At 33.0% G+C, this 20,232-nt stretch overlaps 1 long non-coding RNA gene across 1 annotated transcript; it reads left to right on the forward strand.

Moving 5' to 3' along the window:
- Positions 1-3,293: 3,293 nt before the first annotated feature.
- LOC131078607 (uncharacterized) lies at positions 3,294-4,117 on the forward strand. The gene is made up of 2 exons (XR_009113800.2): positions 3,294-3,571; positions 3,664-4,117. It is a non-coding gene; the product is annotated as an uncharacterized LOC131078607 (long non-coding RNA).
- Positions 4,118-20,232: the final 16,115 nt, after the last annotated feature.

The following is a 20,232-nucleotide window of genomic DNA, read 5'->3' on the forward strand; positions in this document are numbered from 1 at the left end:
ACATAAATGAAAATTGAGACCAAATTTCATAATGCCAAAGGTGAAAAAATATGTGCTTGAAGCCCAGGTCTAACAAAAATAGCTATTTGAAAGTGAAATGTGAGAATCTAGGCCAGTGATGTTAGTTTCTGTCTTAATTTTGGTTGTTGAAGATGATTAAATATAAAATAAGATAATTATGATTAAATACAAAATAAGATAATTAAGATCTAAAATAGAATATGTCATGTCTCCTTCAGTTGTGGGGGGGTGGGGGGGGAAGGAGCAGGGAGGGGTAAATTCAAGGCTAGAAATGGTTTTAAAATTATTCAGGGGAATGAAAATTGAAGCAAGTGCTAAGCAAAGTGTCAATTTAGGCTTATAATTAACGAATGCATTTTATGACACTATAACAACTAAATTTTAAGGATTACCAAGCTCCTTTGATACAAGACTAGAAAATTTATTAATGATGAGAGACTTGAAAGGATATTTAAAAAAAATGTATTCAAAATTACATGGTACAAGAAGTATTGAGATGCCATTCAAAGTTTGGTTAGGAAATAAATTTGAAGGAGATGCTCATATGATATTAATGAATCAAATAAATTTAAAAAATCAACACGATTGTGATTTTGATTTGATGTATCAAACATATACAAATAGAACATTGGAGAAAGAGGAAAAACCTAATGCATGGCGATGCGGTTTCTAAAGAAAATAGGAATTCAACCATTAAGATAAGTTTTTTTGTCAGTTCTTACAACAAAATCGGTAGATCTATCCCATAATATTATAGAGAAAATAGCAAAACCCTTTCAAAGAATTACTTTTTGTAGGAAAACCAAAATAACAAGGTAACATTTCTAATAAAAGGTGATCCATTTATGCAACTTAATTTTCTAGTAGGGGATTTTAGTTTTCCATTCACTAAGTTAATAGGGGAGAGGACCCTATAGTTGAGCACCCTAACTTCACACTCCTCAAAATCCTACGTAGAAATTCCAAATCACTCCCAATTTTTTACAACATCTTACTTGGCAAGTCCCCTTCTTATAACAAAGGTTTCAAGGGCACATCATCAAATATGATGCCACATCAACATGGTTTTTGTTAAGGTGTCCAAAAAGGGCCAAGAAAAAGGTGAGACCAATAATCATGTAAAAGAGGCCCCCATACTTGTGCAACTAATGTAGCATCACATGATTATTTAGTTTTCACAATTAAGGGTACATTTCATTCAATTATGGGTATGAAAGTCACAACTATTGGTGCAATGTTGTCAAAAAATTGGACATTAAGTCAACAAGTATGGGTATTAAATCAACAACTATTATCAAAACAATTGGAACATGCTCATCTACTGGTCCTCTCTGCTATTTCCACATAGAAATATTATCTTTATTATTCAAACAAGTGGAACATTAATTTTATAATAAACAAGTTTTATACTTACACATTGAAGAAGTCAGTCAAAGTTACCGAATTGTTTTGAAAGCTTGTATATTTTGTCCATTTATAGATCTACCAAGAAGAAGAAAGGTCTCAAGTGCCTTGGTGTTAAAAAAAAAATGGATTCCAGTTTACAAGAGGATTCTCAACCTAAATCACTACTAACCATCCATTAATATCCATCTTTTAACTCCATAAGTAAATATCACGCTAAATTAATATTTCAAGATTCAATCTAGGAAAACTGGGTCCTCTCCCCTATTTCCACATGGGAATGTTAATATTTCTACATTAAAAATATTATTTTTATTATTCAAACAAGTGGAATATTAATTTTATAATAAACAAGTTTTATACTTACACATTGAAGAAGTCAGTCAAAGTTAACAAATTGTTTTGAAAGCTTGTATATTTCATCCATTTATAGATCTACTAAGAAGAAGAAAGGTCTCAAATGCCTTGGTGTTAAAAACCCATTGGATTCTAGTTTACAAGACGATTCTTAACCTAAATCACTACTAACCATCCATTAATATCCATCTTTTAACTCAATAAATAAATATCAAGCTGAGTAAATATTTCAAGATTCAATCTAGGAAAATTGAGGTTGCCTACCATGGTTTATGATGTCGGAACATATTGAAATATCCAAATTTTTGGCACTCTTTTTATGTACAAAATGTTTATAAAACATCATTTAAAAAACCAGGGCTATTGAGACAACATATTAAATTCATGATTAGAAGTTGTATGTGACATCTTCTTTCTATTTGGGTTAAGATGAGAAGTTATATGACATCTTTTTCCCATTAGAATTGGGATTAGAAGTTATGTGCATTTTATTTAAAACATAATATAGCATTTATATTTTAAATGTTTGAAAAAAAGAGTTGCAAAATTACATAAACTTAAATCATTTAATATGAAGACAAATACATAAAATTCTATTCTAATTACACATTTTTTTAAAATTCTTTTTTATTTACAATAAATTAGATTGATTAATATCTTAAATATACTTAAATAAATTATTTGATTCCTTTGGATCTCATTATCTTTATGATGGATCACAGAGTGTGATCCAAAACGTTGATACAAAACTATTATACACAATTGAATCCAAAAACTACTTTACCAATAGATCTACATCACCATAGATTGTGTATTGACGCGGTATTGCAGGCGTCAGACCTCATCTTTATTCCTCATCAAGCCTAGTTAGGCTGTGTATCAACATCATGAACAGTGCAGCTGCGATTAGTTTCTTATGAATACTTCTAGAATTTAATATATTTGGCAATTTCTAACGTTATCACAGATTTGATTTAAAATATAATCGTCTGTAAGAAAATAACGTTCACACCTTAACAAGGTTGAACCAACAAACTTTACTTACACAGCCAACAACTGCAGAATGAAACAACAGGCTATGTGAAAATAATTGAGGTTATATATGAGAGCATGGATCACCATCAGACATTTACGTAGTACCTGTTGAAAAAAACCGTAAAGACAACCAAATAATATAAGTTGGATTCATTGCCAATAAAAACAGTAAAGCCATCAAATCCATCATTCATTCTGTAAGAATTCATTTCACATTCGTTGGTGTCCACGAGTCAAGGTCAATCCGGACTCACGACCATAATCCATCAAATAAAATATATATAAAATGTATGCAACACATGAAAAACAAAAAAGACAGCAAGGGTAAGGAAACTACAGTGACACAAAAGTACACATATTAATTGAATATACAGCAATGTCACTTCTGTCAGTGTTGCTTCTCAGGCTTGAGTTCGTAATCAATAATAAAGAGGGCCAGATATCGAAATCTGAGCAGTGCCCTGATTCATCTCCTCTACCAATCAATCATACTTCGGACAGATTACTTTCTTCTGAATGACAGCTTGAAAATCTTAGCTTCTTGACGATTGGATGGAACAGCCCACCAACCAAATAGAATGCCTTAGAAGGCACTCTAATGCAGGTTTTTTTGATTTATTTATGTTCTGGTCATCATTCTTTGTAGGATGGAAGATAGTAATGGGAGGCTTAATGCTTGAGAAAAGGGTGCTGAATCCTATCAGAAGGATATGGAGGAACTTCTCTAAGCGATTCTTCACAGCCCACAAAAAAAGTAAACCAATTTCTTATCTTAACCTTCTTCAACTCTTCTTCAGTTTTAAGTTCACAAACAGTATTTGTTTTTGTTTTTTTGTGTGTGTGCAGGCAATGGGCTTCATATTTTGTATGAGGACGTCAAATCCTGCAATGATGAAGATGTTAATGTCTTGTGGTCGATTCTTGTGAACCTTCACAAGAATACCCATTATGCGGATGGTATGGCTGGGAGCAGTCCAGGCGAATCAAATCCTTCCACTACCACATGATAAAAACATATATTCCCTCAAAGTTACATACAGAATATGCATTGCAGTGCTTTAATATAGGCATAGAATTGAAGAAAAAGGTATATTGATGGCAGATCCTTCAGTATCCCAATATAAATAACAAAAATTCTAAGCTAGTCGTCACAGATGGGATGGAAAGCTGAGGAGAATACACCCTGTGAAATGGTTAGCTCTGTATTTTTTGTCCATTATTGTCACCCACAATGCCTGTGAAGAAGATATAAACAGAAACATTTCAAAAGGCTTTCAATATAAGTGTATTACTTTTGCTATTTGAGATCCTCGTTCCAAATGCTCTTCTTACTGTATATCCATTAAATTAGACATCTTGGAGATAATTTTTCTTTTAATGTACAAATGGTTGAATAGCGTAGATTCAGTTTTTCACTGTGATATGGCTGATTAGGCCCACGTAGATATGTGCTTAGATTTAAGCTCAGCTGAACAGTTTTTATAGTGTTTAAATGCTGTATTTTCAATTATATCATTTTATATAAAAATTGATGGGCTGTTAAATAATAAATGTTTTAATTTAATTAAATATAATATAATATAATAAAAAAGCAATTGAAAAAAGGGAAGTATAGTACAGTAGCAATAATTACGAAACCTAAACACAAGAAGGATTCATGATAACAAAGTCATTGATAGTAGCCAGCAATCAAATGCGGCCATCAACAAGAAGGGCGAGTACTACAGTAATTGAAAGGCTCATAATCATTTATAACATCATTATTAGCAATTACCAAATTTATCGTCTTTAGAGGAATATATGCAATCTAAATTTCTTGTAATTTTTTATTTTTTTAAATTGATAATTCTTTTCTTGTTGATTTGGCGATCATTTATTTGAGAATTGACTTGCTTTTATTTTTATTTTTTAAGGTGGTAACCCTCTCGACATTATTTGTGATGAAAGTCAATAAAGCAATTCGAAAGAAAATGTCACAATAAATCAATAAAAGTAGGAAATTATAACTGAACAATAAAGGTTAATTTGGGAAAGCATATGCGAGGATTCAGGTTATTTGCCTCTAGGAATAATGAATAATGATAATTTTGATGTTATTTACTTCTGAGTTATTAGATGGAGAAAGATAAATGCTAATTTATTTAATATTTTAAATAGATTTGTAATTTATTTATAGATCAATTTGTACATAATAATGTTTTGTAACATTTGTTCGCATGTGATTTCCTCACATTGTATGAGATACTCTAGTTTTCTAGAGCTTTTGACATGAATTAGAATTGGCTATTCTACATATAGATAAGTAGGGAGAGTTTCATGATTTTCTAGAATTCATTCAAGACCTCTATTTATTGAGGTAATTTGTAATGATTTTTTATTTTTGATCATTCGATATTGATCTTAACATGTGATCAAAAAGTCTTTACAATCAGTTTGAATTAATTAAATGATTTATCTGTTGTTGAACAATTCTGTGTTTATTTTACTTCAATTGATATCAGAGGTGAGTCCATCATTTGTTGGGTTAAATTGGTGAAAAGGAGAAAATCCAAAGTTTTGAGGTTAAAAAAGAGTTTGTAAGAATGTGGAAAAGTCTGCAGAATGGTGTATCAGCAGGGAAAAAATTAACCTGTGGACCATTGAAAAGGCTGAGTAAGAGGACATCATATAAGAATTATATGGAAGATGATTGGGAGTTTAAAGACAAAGAAATCGCAGCCTGTTAAAATAACAATTTTTAAAGAAGTGAGCTGCTGCTTTGGTGTTTGTTTTGAACGCAGCCAGGAAGGAAAGACTGCCGATTTTAAGGTGTCTTCCCAATCAAGGAAATGCGATTCTGTTGTTCAAGAAACGGAGGGGAAGTCTATACAAAATCAATTTAATTTGTGAAGCTCCCAAATAAACCAGCTGAAATGTAATTGCAGAGTAATTACAAAATTTAAAGTTGCAGTTGCAAGGTATGAATGTCGCCAATAAAGGAGGAATCACTTTTTTAGGAAAAAAGTTGCTATTTATTAACAGAAGGCTGTAGCTGTTAACTAAAGACGTGGATCATCCAAGCAAACAATGAAGATTGGTGCTGCCCCCAAATATTGTGAAAAGTAAGATTTGTAAGATGCCATAACTAAGAAGCCAGGCCAAGTGAAATACTCACAGCTCAGAATTTGCAATCCAAATGGAGGTGACCACGGGAAGCCACCAGAGGAGATTAAAGAAGATCACAAGCCATTTTGTGATAATTTTTGAGTATGGAAAGATGCCCAAGTTGAAAGGGTAAGTATTTCAAATCGAATGGAGTCAAGCTTACTGTCAATGCAAAAGCCACCACTTAAACAAGGTGAAGCCGGCGCTCAAAAGAGGAGATCAATGTCAAAGAGAAGATCTGGCATAATTTGTCAAGGTTGAAGTCACTAGTGAAGAAGGTGAAAGGCCATAGTTTTTACCACAGTATTTTGTCAAAAAAATTAATTTGAAGCGCTCTATAGGAGCAGAGAAAGCATGGATCCGGAGTCACAGTGAAGACTAGAGATCATTGCATAATGCATCGTAGTAGGAGAGATTCCTTCTAAAGTCAGAAAGAGGAAATCCCACTAATATTGAAACAATTTTTTTTGTGTTGAAGCATTTAGTGGTCAAAATTAAAGGGGAGAATGTTGCCACCATAATTTCCCCACATTGCATGAGATACTCTAGTTTTCTAGAGCTTTTTACATGAGTTAGAACTAGGTGTTCTAAATATAGATTTTGCATGAAATTGCATTTTCTAGAATTCATCTAAGACACCTATTTATTGAGATAATTTGTAATGATCATTCAATCTAGAATTCATCTAAGACACCTATTTATTGAGATAATTTGTAATGATCATTCAATCAATGTGATTAAGAAGTCTCTATAATCAGTTTGAATGAATAAAATGTTTTATTTATTATTGAACAATTTTGTCTTTATTTTATTTTTCTTCATTTAGATTATAATTGATTCACTTTGAACTGTGTGTTTTACTGATTGCCAAGGATTTATGGTGTTTAGATAGATTATAATGGTCAAGTCCATTGGGTATATGAAGCCCAACAGTCACATGGCTGTTTGCCTTCCCCAAAAAACTCTTCATTTCATATTTGATATGTTTATCTGTTTTCTGTTCATTGTTATGTGTTTTCTCTGCTCGTTTTAAAACTAACAATTGGTATTAGAGCAGCGATTAGTTGGGCTTCAAAATTGCAACATACAGTTGCTCAATTGACTGCGGAGGCTGAATACATAGCTCTTTCTGAAGGAGCAAAAAAGATGTTATGGTTGCAACTCTTGTTCAGCGAGTTGGGGTTGAAGCAATCAGATTTTGCTTTGTTTTGTGATAACAGCAGTGCTATTTTCATGACTAAAAAATCAGACATCTTAGCCACGATCAAAACATGTTGATGTTCACAGTCATTATGTTTGCCATATGGTCGAGGAAGGCAAGTTTCATGTAGATAAAATTCATACCAACATGAATCCAGCTGATGTGCTCACTAAAGTGGTTAAGTGGGAGAAGTTCGATTTTTGCCGAGCTTCTCTCGGCCTTTCCAATAACTGATAGTGGGACTGAGTAGGGGAATCTACTTGTTGCAGCAGTTCGTTGGCCTTCAGTGGGAGATTGTTCGAAGTGAAGTCCAACGGAATCCTTCCTCTTGCTGCCAAAACTTTTGGCTATTCAACTTCTCCTTGCAAGTTCTTTAAGAGCTGATTGTATTTCATTTGTAGAGGTTAATTTTGGAACTGCTTGCAGCTGTGTATGTGTGTAAACCAGATTGATTATTAATCTATTGATTCCCCTGCTTCAAGTGTGGATGTAGGCAATTGCCGAACCACGATAAATATGTGTGTCTCATTTGTCTGTGTTGTGTGTTTATAATTCTGCTGTTTAAATTCGTTTCTTCATCCTAACAAAGTTTTCATAGATCGACCAATTTGATATAGCCGACTTTACAATTATGGAAATAATTAAAGATAACAATCTTGGACTTCTGAAGAACGGAACAACACAGAATTATATTTTATGGAGTGAGGCGAGAACGGAGTGAGTGGAGATAGGAGTAGGGTTTCTGATGAAATTGAGGATACGGAAGAGGGTGGTGTAGACGATTGGGAGATTTTCCGCTTGCAAATTGAAGATATTTCTACAGCTTTTTCCTTTTTGGTGCAGTCCTGAGTGATTTTGGCCGACCATGGTTTGTAGTAGCGGTTGTTGGGTCAAACCTAGATTAGGGCTTCACCTTTAGAGTGCCCTTTCTTGGGCCTTCTTTGCAAGCTCTCCTTGAGGTTGTCTTTCTTCCTAGCATTTTGTGCAGTGTTGGGGTTGTCGTTTTTTGTGATGGCGTAGTGTGTTGAAGTGAGTCTTTCTCTCCCCTGGATTGGACTTGCATTGATGTTTCGTGGGGAGTTGAGTGCTTTATGGAGGCTAGCTCTGTTTTGGGTAGAGGAGAGTCTATTTGATTTCCATTTGGTGTCTTGTGGCTTCTCGGGGTCCCTTCACTCCTTAGTAGAGTTGGGGTTTATTCTGATGGTTTCTGCCTTTAGAAGTCCGATTGTGCTTGAAGCGGGTGTGGTGGCCTGATTTGGGTTTTGCTCTTGGTTGAGGAAACCGCTACTATTGTTGAGGTGGCCTTCTTTGTTGTTGTTGGTGTTTTGGCTGGACAGTCCCATGCTTCCCTACTGTGGTTGTCTGGCAATTGTTTTGTCTTGTGCTCTTTGGGAGCTGGGCTCATTGATCTGGTTGAGGGGGCTCTTGCGCTTTCCTCTGTTTGTGATCCCCATTGGCCTGTTGGTTTCTGTGGCTTTCGGAGGCTCTTGGCTTGGACTTTCTGACAGCTTTAGTGGATAGTTGGTTCAGGGTTGTGGTTGAGGTGTTTTATCCCCTCTTCCTTTTTTTTAATTGAAACAAAGTAGAAATGTAAGGAATAACAGCTACTAAGAAAGAATACATTAATTTAAAATACAAGAATACATTAAATTAAAATACAGGAATATCAGATCTACTTTACAAATTAATAAACAAATACAACAGACCAGCAAATGGTAATGCTTGAAGAGACATAATAGAACACTCTTATTCTCATTCATTTTTAACCCCTCTTGTTCTCATTTTTTTTTCTCCTTTAGGGACTTTGGTAAGGAGGTTTTTATTTCTCTCGATCTGCTTGGTATGGACATGGTCGTGTTTCTGTTTTGGAGGCATTTTGTGTTCTGTTTGTTTTGTTTTGTTTTTGTTTTTTTTTTCTTTTCTTTCTGTAGTTGGTGCAGCTATGCTATGGAAGGGCTTATTTGGGCCTCTCTTGGTATGTGCTTTGGACCCTTAGTTTTTATGCTCTATTGGTGGTTTTGGTTAGGCTTGGTTCCCGCTTTTCTTCCTTGCTCAGAGTTGCTATTGGAGACATTATTGGAAGGATTTTTCGGTTTCAATATGGAATGATTTTTTCTTTTGGGACTATTGTGGAGTTGATTTTGTTTGGCTTTCCAAGGTTATGTTTTTAGGCTAATGGCTTTCATGGGAGTTGTTCTAGTTTGTTGGTTGTTATACATCATGAGCACTCTTTCTTCTAGGATATGGACTTCTTGTAAGTGGGTTTTATTTTCCCTTTTCTTAGGTTCTATTTTTGATTCTTCTATTGAGGTGGAGGATATGTTGGTGGGATGTGTTAATATTTGATTGTTGAGTTATTGTAAGGGGATTTATGTTGCCCATTGTGGCGATTTCACTCTTATTTTCCCATTGAGGTGGTGTTTAAGGATGGTCTCAAGCTTTGTTCCTATAGCTCATATTGAGGTGGAGTTTGAGGACAATGATGGATTGTTGTATGGCTATAAAGGGGTTGTTACTGCTCTTGTTTCGATTTGTTTTTGTTTCTCTCATATTGAGGTGGAGATTGAGGAATGCAATGAAAGTTTGTCTTTCTATTATTCAAAGGTTATTGGAGCCCCTTTTAAACCCATTGTTAAGGTTATGGGGGCCTTAGAAAGCCCATTGCTTATGACTTTTTGAGTGGTATCATTTGAAGGCTTTGACATAGTGTTGTTACAATTGAGTTTTTGATGCTTAGATTCTTTTGTTTAACTCCATGTTGGTTGCTAGTTTTCTATGTATTATCTTATTGCTGCATTTTGTAAGTGGGATTCGGATCCTGACAAAATCCATTTGTACAAGGTTTAGGGTCCCTTCAAAAACTATTCTACCCCTAATAAAAAATAATCTTGGACTTCTTTGAAATGCATGAAACTTCTTTCTTGATAATAGACACTAATGAATGCACATTGTTATCTTGAAAAAGAAAAATATACAAGTAATTATGAAAACATGTAACAAAGTGGTCCATAGTGACAAGCGAAATAGGTGAGATTTGTCACAAATTTGATTTTAAATTTCTTCAAACTTGGATAAATTTTACATGGTGTAGGATAGGTCTTGCATGCCATAGGATTGATTTAAGATATAAATATTATAATATTGAGGTGAAAAATGAATGAATATAAATGGGTAAAATAATATGTCTAAAAAATGTTTGAAGAATAGGTATATGTAGAAACAAGTAAGGTATAAGGTGAAATACATAGGAATGTGTGTATGGAGAGGTGATGGATTGATGGATGAACCTAATTTTGTATAGCAATGCTTCATTAATTAATGTGAAATATATGATGTTAATCCATAAAAAATAGGCCAAGAATTGTAAGGCCCACCTTCTTCTTCTAATTTGTTTCAAAATTGTTATACCTTTTCTAGACATTGATATTAGTTGATTTGCACAATGAAAATTTTAAATTATATTCATTATGATATATTAGCATGGATTGTATGTCTATGGTGAAAGTATTTTAAGTTTATAATTACATAGGATGTTGATCTATATTAGTAGATATTTATGGTTAACTATTATTATCCTTATTATATTTAAATGAAAGATAATGAGAACCTTTTTAGCTGAATGTAGATTTTTTTTCTTTTTCAGATTAAAGTTTGTCATAGTTCAGATAAAAAATTGAAGTACTTACACTACAAATATTAGTATGGCATAAAATATTAAATATTAAAATTTTTAAATTCATAATCTATTTTAATACCTAGATGATAAAATTTGGATTTTAGATATGATATAAAAAAGTGGTTTTTTTAATTGAAGGTCAAAATTGGCATTTCTTTTCAAAAGAAAGTATTAAATTAAAGTGTTTTAATTTTTTTTTGTCAAAACCATGCATATGATGTTGACATTTGGTTATGATTTTTTTAATAAATATTTTCTTATTGATATTGAAGTATTCATTGAAACCTCTTTTTTACAACTAGCATAATTTGACTTAAAATTGTTATAACATTATATTTTCACAATGAGAAGAATGATGTCATGATTGCTCAATGTATTGTCATAGATTGTAACTCCTTTAAAATTTCAAATTCATTTTAAGCCCTTTCTTTTAGTGTGCTTTATCCTATGTCATTTCCAAATTTATTTGTGCCCTATCATATCCCAATGTTGTTAACTACTAAAACTAGGACTTGATTTGGCATCACAAGTCCTAACACTCCAGAATCCCTTTTGAAAACCCAATTTTGGTTGGACTATGTCAAAATTGGGAATCATAGCCCCTTGTTGGGTGCCATGGACCCTTTTGGAAACTATGGATCCTTTTGAGAGCCTTGAACCTATTTGGGTACTATATTCCATATTGGTGTCTAACCAAAATTCCCTAATATTTGAGCCACTGTTAGTGTCGGCCTTCCCATTCTCAATTATGTTATCAATTTTTGTATAGAATTTCATATGTATAGAATTTCATATGTATATATTTCATTTATGTATATGAATTTTAATATGAAATCCTATAGTGATACATTAAAAGAAGTTAATTGAGCCATTAGAACCACATTCAAGATCATTAGTCCTACCTACACCTAGATTATCCCAAGAAGAACCATCAATATTAATTTTGAACACATTTGAAGGGAGGTGACCATTTTTTAACTCTATTATCCCTATGTGAAGATTTGATATCAAAGCCAAGAGAAGTAGAACTAGTCAAGTTACTCATGTTAAATGCCTGATAATTAGTACATAAGAGGAAGCAAGGTCATGATCCATAGTGTACTTAGCTTCAATAGTCTCTGTCTAAATTTTAAATTTTTTGCTAAACATATTAAATTATATGTTGATGCCTTTTGAAAGTTTGATGATTCCTTTGCAACCAAATTTTCCAAAACAAAAATACTAGGCTAATGCCCCAACCCACTAATAGGAAAGAAGAATCAGTGGGATGCAATCCCAAGTAAGCCTAAAAGTATGTCATAGTGGTAACAAAAATAACAAGTTTATTCAGACATTTTCACTACTACTACAAAAGATCCACATAAATGAAACAATGAAAGAAAATTTAGGAAGTATTTTCTTCATTATATCCATATAGAACACATTTAGATAGATCATATTAAGAAATAATAAAACAATACCCAATTAATTTAATCCATTTCCTAAACAACACATGAGAGAAAAGCATGCATATAATCTTATATAATAATCACTATGCTAATATCAAATAGACCAAACACAATATAACACAAGATATACCCTAGGGAAACCATCATGAGAGAAATTCCCAACGCCAACATCATCCATACTCCATATATTATTTAGAAAATAAAAAATACATGCACTTAGAGTGTTGTAATGAATACTTTTGAAACATCAAGCCTCTTTCATGCATCCGTCATGTGTCCAAAAGTAAATCCACACATCTTGTGCATTGCTTCACATATGAACTCCTTAAATAGTGATTCTATAAAATCCATTAATGATAGACAACTCACCCAAGGTCAATATTAACCACTAAACATATGATTAATTATATAGAATCAAGCTCACACAAATATAATGAATTTTTTAAGTAAAACCATGTCACTCAAAACTATGAGTTGATAAAACTACTGACCCAATATTTAATATTTGATAATAAGTTTTCAATTTATTAATATTTTCCAAATATTGAATTAAATACATCTCAATGTGTGACTCACATTAAACATATTTATGAATGTTACATACAACACATAAAGTGGACTGATGAATGTTAACTCCCAATAATGAATAATCGTCTAGGTCCCTCTAGGTGTACCAATTACGTAATAATAAAAAACATTAAAAAAAAATGCAAGGTGTACAACACCTTATCCCAACATTCTCTTACTTATTTTATAAACTGTGTAATCATTAGTCAATGAAATACATCATCATAGACATACATGATACCACATGACTATCAAGCATTCTCTCTTACTCCATCAATATATGTGACCACCATCTCAAGCAAGAAATCCTCGAGCATACTCCAATGTGCAAACTAAGGAAGAAAAGGAACAAGCCAAGATGAATATAAACTAATTATAGAGTTTAAGCATACCCCTTTGTAATTTTATGTACAATTTTGTAACCACTTTAGTGTTTGTTCCCCTAGCATTTGTGTAGGTTCATTTCAGCCCTTGTATAAGCCTTTTCCCTCTTGGTTTTTCAAGGACACCATTTCAATAACTAGCTTTTAGCATTAGTTTTGTATTGACTATGTGTGTACTTGCCACTTGTCCTTTTTAAGCATGATTTGTCTAGACACTAGTGCACCACAAGGATGTTTTCACAACAAGCTATTGTCTCATGACATCTGAACATTTGAATTTTGGTTCTAAATTTTTTACCACCTACCACCTACTTGGTTAGTGCAAATGACTCGAAATATTCCAATATAACTTGACAACTCTTTATTTCCCTCCTATTATCTCATTTTAATTCTATCTTTTGACTTCATGCAATCTATCTTTAACTCTCTCTCTCTCTCTCTCTCTCTCTCTCTCTCTCTCTCTCTCTCTCTCTCTCTCTCTCTCTCTCTCTCTCTCTCTCTCTCTCTCTCTCTCTCTCTCTCTCTCTCTCTCTCTCTCTCTCCTCAAATAGCTTTATAAAATCTTAATATTTCTTATACAAAACTAAGAAATGGAAATGAACTTCCTATCTAACTTACATAATAATTAATTTATTAAACATAAACCTTAATTTACTAACAACCCCACCTTACGATTTAAATTATGAAAAAAAAAAAAAAAAAAAAACTATCTCAACATTAACCTAAACTTCTATATCTAGAAAAATTTGCATAAAAATTAACACAAAATCCTCATATCTAGAGAAATTACTTGATTTACTAACTTAGCATTAACATTAGCCCAAAAATCTCTTATCTAATAATTTTTTTGATTGTCCAACCAAATTCTCAACTATCCATATCCACTTTATGGATTCAACTATATAGAGACCAATAACTCATGAAGTTTGTGGATTAAAATAACTAAAAACTAACAACAACCCAATAGGTTTGTTAATAAAACTTTCCACAAACTAACAAAATTCTACACAACATGATAGAACATATAAAGTATCACCAACCTCCTTTCAAATGAGACACCTTTCCTTTTAAACTCTACATCTTCTTCAATTGTATCTAATGCCTCATCTAGTTCTATAGAAATAATAACTCATTTTATATATAAAACACTAACCAAATGTGAATACACCAAGTGCACTCACAAGAAAACCTATCCCCCCTTGCTCCTTGAAGGGACACACATCATTCCAATCACCCATCTTTTCTTCAAGGAAAACAATGGAAAAGTGCTTCTCATCCAATAAATCACTCCTAAGAAAGAAGATATCTTGGGATAATAGTTATCATCTTGCCTCTATTTCCTCCAACCTCTAATTAGTTTGTGCTTAGACCTTACCCACCCTATATGACAATCAAAAATTCAAATATTTTATCACATGTACCATGGATGACCCCAAAAGCACAAATGTTTGATAATTTAATGTTATCAAAATAAATATTTGTAACTCGAAAAATAAATCACATTAGCTTTATGTACTTTACATCTCAAGAAAAATAAACCCTTATTACTCCAAAGTGTTTGAATATTAAAATTCCAATATAGAACTTAAATGTCATCTTAAAAAAAACTTGGAACACAAGACCTTTCTTAAACTAAAAAGATAACAAATGAATTATTTCTACCTTTTACCTTGTGAAATTGTTGCATTTTATTGTTGAGTAAACAATAATAACTAATGTACCAAAATGAATGCCTTTCTCCAAATTTTAGTCATGTGTTCTTTCCTCACTCATGTGACACTCTCCATAAAATAAAATTCACATTTTTATCTTAAAACTTGTGCCCAAAAAGGATGATTAGAAGAGAATGAATTTTGTCAGCCTTTTATTGTGAAACCCACAACCTCCATGCATAAGTGGTGGCTGTCAAATCTGCAAAATCATTTTGTTGAAATCTCTAAACAACATAATAAGGGAGGTTCAAATGGTGGTTACAAATTTTTTTCCTATTGAAATGATTTAAAATTCCTCAACCCACACTTTGAAACACATTTATATGATTTTACAAGAGATTGTTGATGCCTCAGTGCCCTTAATTCCTTATAGTTATTTCAGTTTTATTTTTTATTTGAAAGAAAATTTCATGGATATGTTAAATTGAATCATGTCTCTCTCTTCCCATACATACCTTCTATCTTAAGGGTCCACCAAGTGTGGGAAAATATTTAATCCATCACCAATAGAAATCAAAATTTTTAATGTTAATTCTATTGACTTATTTCTATAATCTTCTTTAAAATCTATAAGGGCAGGACAAAAGAGATATTTTATAAAAATGTTACAATGGTTATTGTAGTCACATAAATCTATCCAGTTTAATTAAATGAATATTTAATTAATTCATCTTCAAACATTGTCCTATTAATTAAATAAATTGTTCAATTTATTTTAATTAATTAATTATACCAAATTCACAATCAATTAAATGAATAAATTCTATTTATTTAATTAAATCCCCCTTTTCCTCTTTTAAATAAATTAAATAAAACATTTATTTAAATCATTTATATCCCCACTTGCATTTTCCTACAAATGCAACTTGCACCTATTAATTGAAATAAATTAATTTTATTTTAATTAAAACCCTATTTTCCCTCACCCACCAAATCCACTTGCACTCCTAAACCCTCTTCTAAATTCTTCTAGAACATATCTAATCCTAATCAATTAACCTAATCCATCCCCTAATTTTTGTCACATTCCTAAGCAACTTGGAGTCACTTCTCAAAGACTTCAAAGTCTTTGAAAAGCATTTAATGCTTTGTGTGTTCAACAATCTAACCTCTAAAGTCTTTCAAAACCACTAATGGCTCTTAAATGACCATTAATAGCTCTTACATACCCATTTATGGTTAAATCAACTTGCACTCATGTGTCTCCTCAAGCATTTATTGCTTTGACCATGGTTATCCCTTTTGCCTTTTCACAAGAGTTTATCCATTGGATAAAAGCTTTATTCTTTGAATAAATAATTTATTCATTCAACCTAACCTTGACCTTAACTCCTAAGTTAACTCTCAGGTCATGTCAAGCATTTAATGCTTATTCCCTCTCCTCTCAACCTATCTCACATTGACACACTTGTCATCTTGGGATTGGGTTGAAAGCCCTCACATGGATTGAATATCATTCATCCTGATCCTTGTTGAAATTACTCAATCTCAACCATCCATTGCTCCATTTTTCCTATAAATAGAGCCCATTTCTTCATAATCCAGATCATGAAAACTTGTGTGCATCTAAGTTATAGTAAATTCTAGAGAGCATTTTAGCATAAATCACTAATATCTTGTTATTTTGGCCTTAAATAAATCATTTTAGCATCATAGCATCTAATATTAGCTTTCATTCACATTTGCATAGCATTGTAGAGTAAACATTTCAATCTTGAACCTCCATAAGCATCCATAGCACAAAAAGCTGCTGAGAGCTGCACTAGTTTGGAACTTGGAGAGGAGAGGAACAAAGGAGAAGGAGCTAAGAGCATGTTAGGAGGCATTTGGAGATGTCTCATTATATTTACTTTCCTAGTTAGATATTTCTTCATGTTTTTGGTTTCTCTTTTGATATGCCTGCTTAGATTAGTTTTTGGTTGGTTAACACTAACCGTTTCTTGGTTTTGTGTGTTATTCCACCACAGGTTCTAGTCTAACCTTCCCCCATTTTGCATTGCATCATTTGGTGAACCCGACGTGAATCCAAACACCCAAAAACAATTTTTTTTAACAAAACTAACTTGTTTGAATGTTTAGCTTGACACACAGGTCGCGCTCTAGTGCTTTTGATTGTGTTTTAGCGCTATTGCAATTTGATATTCTAGCGCTATTGTATTTACAATAGCGCTATTGTCTCAAATTTAACGCTATTGCCTATCTTTTAGCACTTTTGTGTTTAAGTAGCGCATTTGTACATGTTTTAGCACTTTTGTTTTTGCTATTAAAATTTTGCTTTCAGCACTTTTGTCTTCGTTTTAGCATGTTTGTGTTAAATAGCACTTCTATTTGCACACAGAGTAGCGCTATTGTAATAGAACGTTGTAAAAAAGACGATGTAACCGAAAAAGTGATTTTTCTTAGGCTTGTAGAAGCCCACCACAGGTTCGGATTTTCCAAACTGTTCATTTCTTGTGCAGGTTTTTAAAACTAACTCCTTTTGTTGCTTAAATTTAAAAATTTTCATTTAGTGCTCTAAAATTGAACAACACAAACTTCATTTCTTGCAAGTTAGGATCAATCTTGTTTTGGTGCTCTAAAATTGAACAGCACAAACTTCATTTCATGCAAGTTAGGATCAATCTTGTTTTGGTGCTCTAAAATTGAATAACACAAACTTCATTTCTTGCAAGTTAGGATCAATCTTGTTTTGGTGTTCTAAAATTGAACAAAGCAAAATTTATTTCTTGCATCAAACGAAAAATTTACAATCCACACTTCCATTTTGGTGCAAATAAAAGGAACAATCAATTTGTCTTATTTTGCAAACGATTTACTTCATGCATACGTGTTTCAAATTAAGTTGACCATGATTTCAAATTCTAGTTTACTCAAGCATTTTGCCTTTGAAGTTAAAAAGCACACCATGATTGTTGGAGCAACATCTCTAAATAGTTAAATCACATTGCGATGATGGGTTAAAAAGAACAAGTGCATTTTGTGTTTGGCACACTTGTGCAAAAGAGTTTGTCAAGCGGTCCTACTTCTAACACACACTATCCTCTCCCTTGGCTCTCGTGGTCCTAGGTGCAAGAGAAAAGTGTTAGTAACACTCAAGTTTTATCTTTTTAAGAGAGGCCTACCAAGGGATTGATCACTCTTGGGAATGACCTCGTGCGGTAAATCCTTCGAGTCGCTATAGAAATCAGGTGAGAGCAAAAGCTATAGCCTTGGGTATAGCTTTTCGTACAGTGTAACTTGCCGAAAGGACAAATGGGCCCCACCACAAGTTACAAGGCTCTTAAGTGAGTCACTGCAGAATGAACTTATGTCCAAAAATATCGAACATTACTAAACACCTTTAAGTAGTAGCCCACCCATTCTATTGATTGATGATATTTGTGATACAATTCAGTGCAAGAGCATAGATGGTTTTGCTCCCAATACTCACCATACATATTTCCTTGAGTAGAAACATAGCTTTTTGAAAATTCACTTGTGGCTTGATGAAAGTGATGATTCCCCCATCATAGGGATCATCTATTTGTTATGCTCGTGCAAGACTTAGTATATCACATCCTTACCTGCCATGACGGGATTCATAAGGTATGTAGTACCAAAGTCGAAGAAATATCAAGATGTGGGCTGAACTTATTGCAACTGACCATTTGACCTTAGGGATAAAGAGTGTTTGAAGTGTTTTCATTTTTGAGTCAAGACCAGTGCAAATTGAACCAACTTCAGGCTTTGGAAAACACCTAAAAATAAAACTTAAAGGAAAGGGTCATAAAAAGTCCAAGGATTGGGTTGATCTAGACCCATACTTATTTGTGCCTTTTAAGGCAACATTTTTGTGTTTGTGTGCTTGCTTTTTTTCTTGTCAAAGAAAAATCAAAAAATCAATTCTAAGAACAAGTATTCATCCAACATAAACGTTTCCAAACACCAACAAAAGATCAAAAACAAAGAGCAAGAGTATCAAACTATATGACCATTCTTCACATCTTGAGAAAGAAGAATCTTCATCAAAACATAAACTTGAAGAAAAGACCATTGAGCTCAAAGACTCTTACCAAAAAGAGGAATTCTTCTATCTTAATAGACAAATCTTTGTCTCTCATAGAGCCTTCTTACGTCACATGCATCTTTATCTTCAAGGGAAATCAAACGAATTTGATCCAGAGTCATTAAACTGCAGAGCTTTTATACAATATCGATCTTTGAGTTATCACAAAAACAAAGGAGGCAAGATCAATCCTAACTTCTTTCCAAACATTTGCATCACATATAACGTAGCTCGGGGAAAACCAACAACTCCCAAAAGAGAAGAAGAAGAATTTTTCCCATATGTGACACAAAGCTTTTATTGAAGTTAAACATTTCATCCATTATCATATCCATATCTCATCAAATCCATTCCAACTCTCAAACACACCCAGAGGTTTTTGTCCTAAAGTTCTATTTTAATATTGCTTGAATCAAATGCAAAACATCACTTTTTAGAGTGTCTCTACATCTAGGATAAACTTGTCCTAAGAGACATTTCTACACAGGTTAAAACTAGTCTATGATTGAATCCTCTCATTACTAGGTAGTTGAGTCTGTAACACATCTGAGATTCCTCTAAACCTTATCACATCAAACCTCATAAAAAACAACAAGCAATCCAAGAAGAAAACTTTGGTCACATCTACCTTTAAGTGCTAGAGATCCATATGCAACACACCACACCAAACATCAATCTTTCATTGCATCATCAACTCATCATCATTTTCACCCAACTTCAACAAAAACTTGTAAACAAAATGGCTCATACCAGGTCCCGATCTAGACAACAAGAAATTTAAGAGGAAGAAGAAGAGGAAGAAAATATCAATGAGTTCCAAGAAGCCCTTGGAGGAAATGTAAATGATGAAAATCCAGGCACTCCTACTCCTGCGGCAATAGAAGGGCACAACACAACCCTCTCTTTAATAGAATTTTTGATCAGATACTCAAGAGTAATGCCGATGCTCACTTTTTAAAACTTGCTCAAGAAGGAGCTAAACTACCCTCTGACTTTGATGTTGCACAACTAAGACAAGCATTAGAATGACAAAGTCATAATGAGGATGAAAGAGGTCGAGAACACATTAGATACAACTTTCATCAAGGTAATCCTCCTCCTCCTCCTCCTCCAAGTGAAATAGACATGTTGCAGCAACAAGTCAAAAATCTTGCCCAACAACTTCATAGTGGTGTAAAAACAAATCAATTTTCACTCAATGACATTTGTCCCTATCCATTTGATAGGAATCTTCATATG

Source organism: Cryptomeria japonica, chromosome 3 (assembly GCF_030272615.1).
Source record: "Cryptomeria japonica chromosome 3, Sugi_1.0, whole genome shotgun sequence".
Lineage (NCBI taxonomy): Eukaryota > Viridiplantae > Streptophyta > Pinopsida > Cupressales > Cupressaceae > Cryptomeria > Cryptomeria japonica.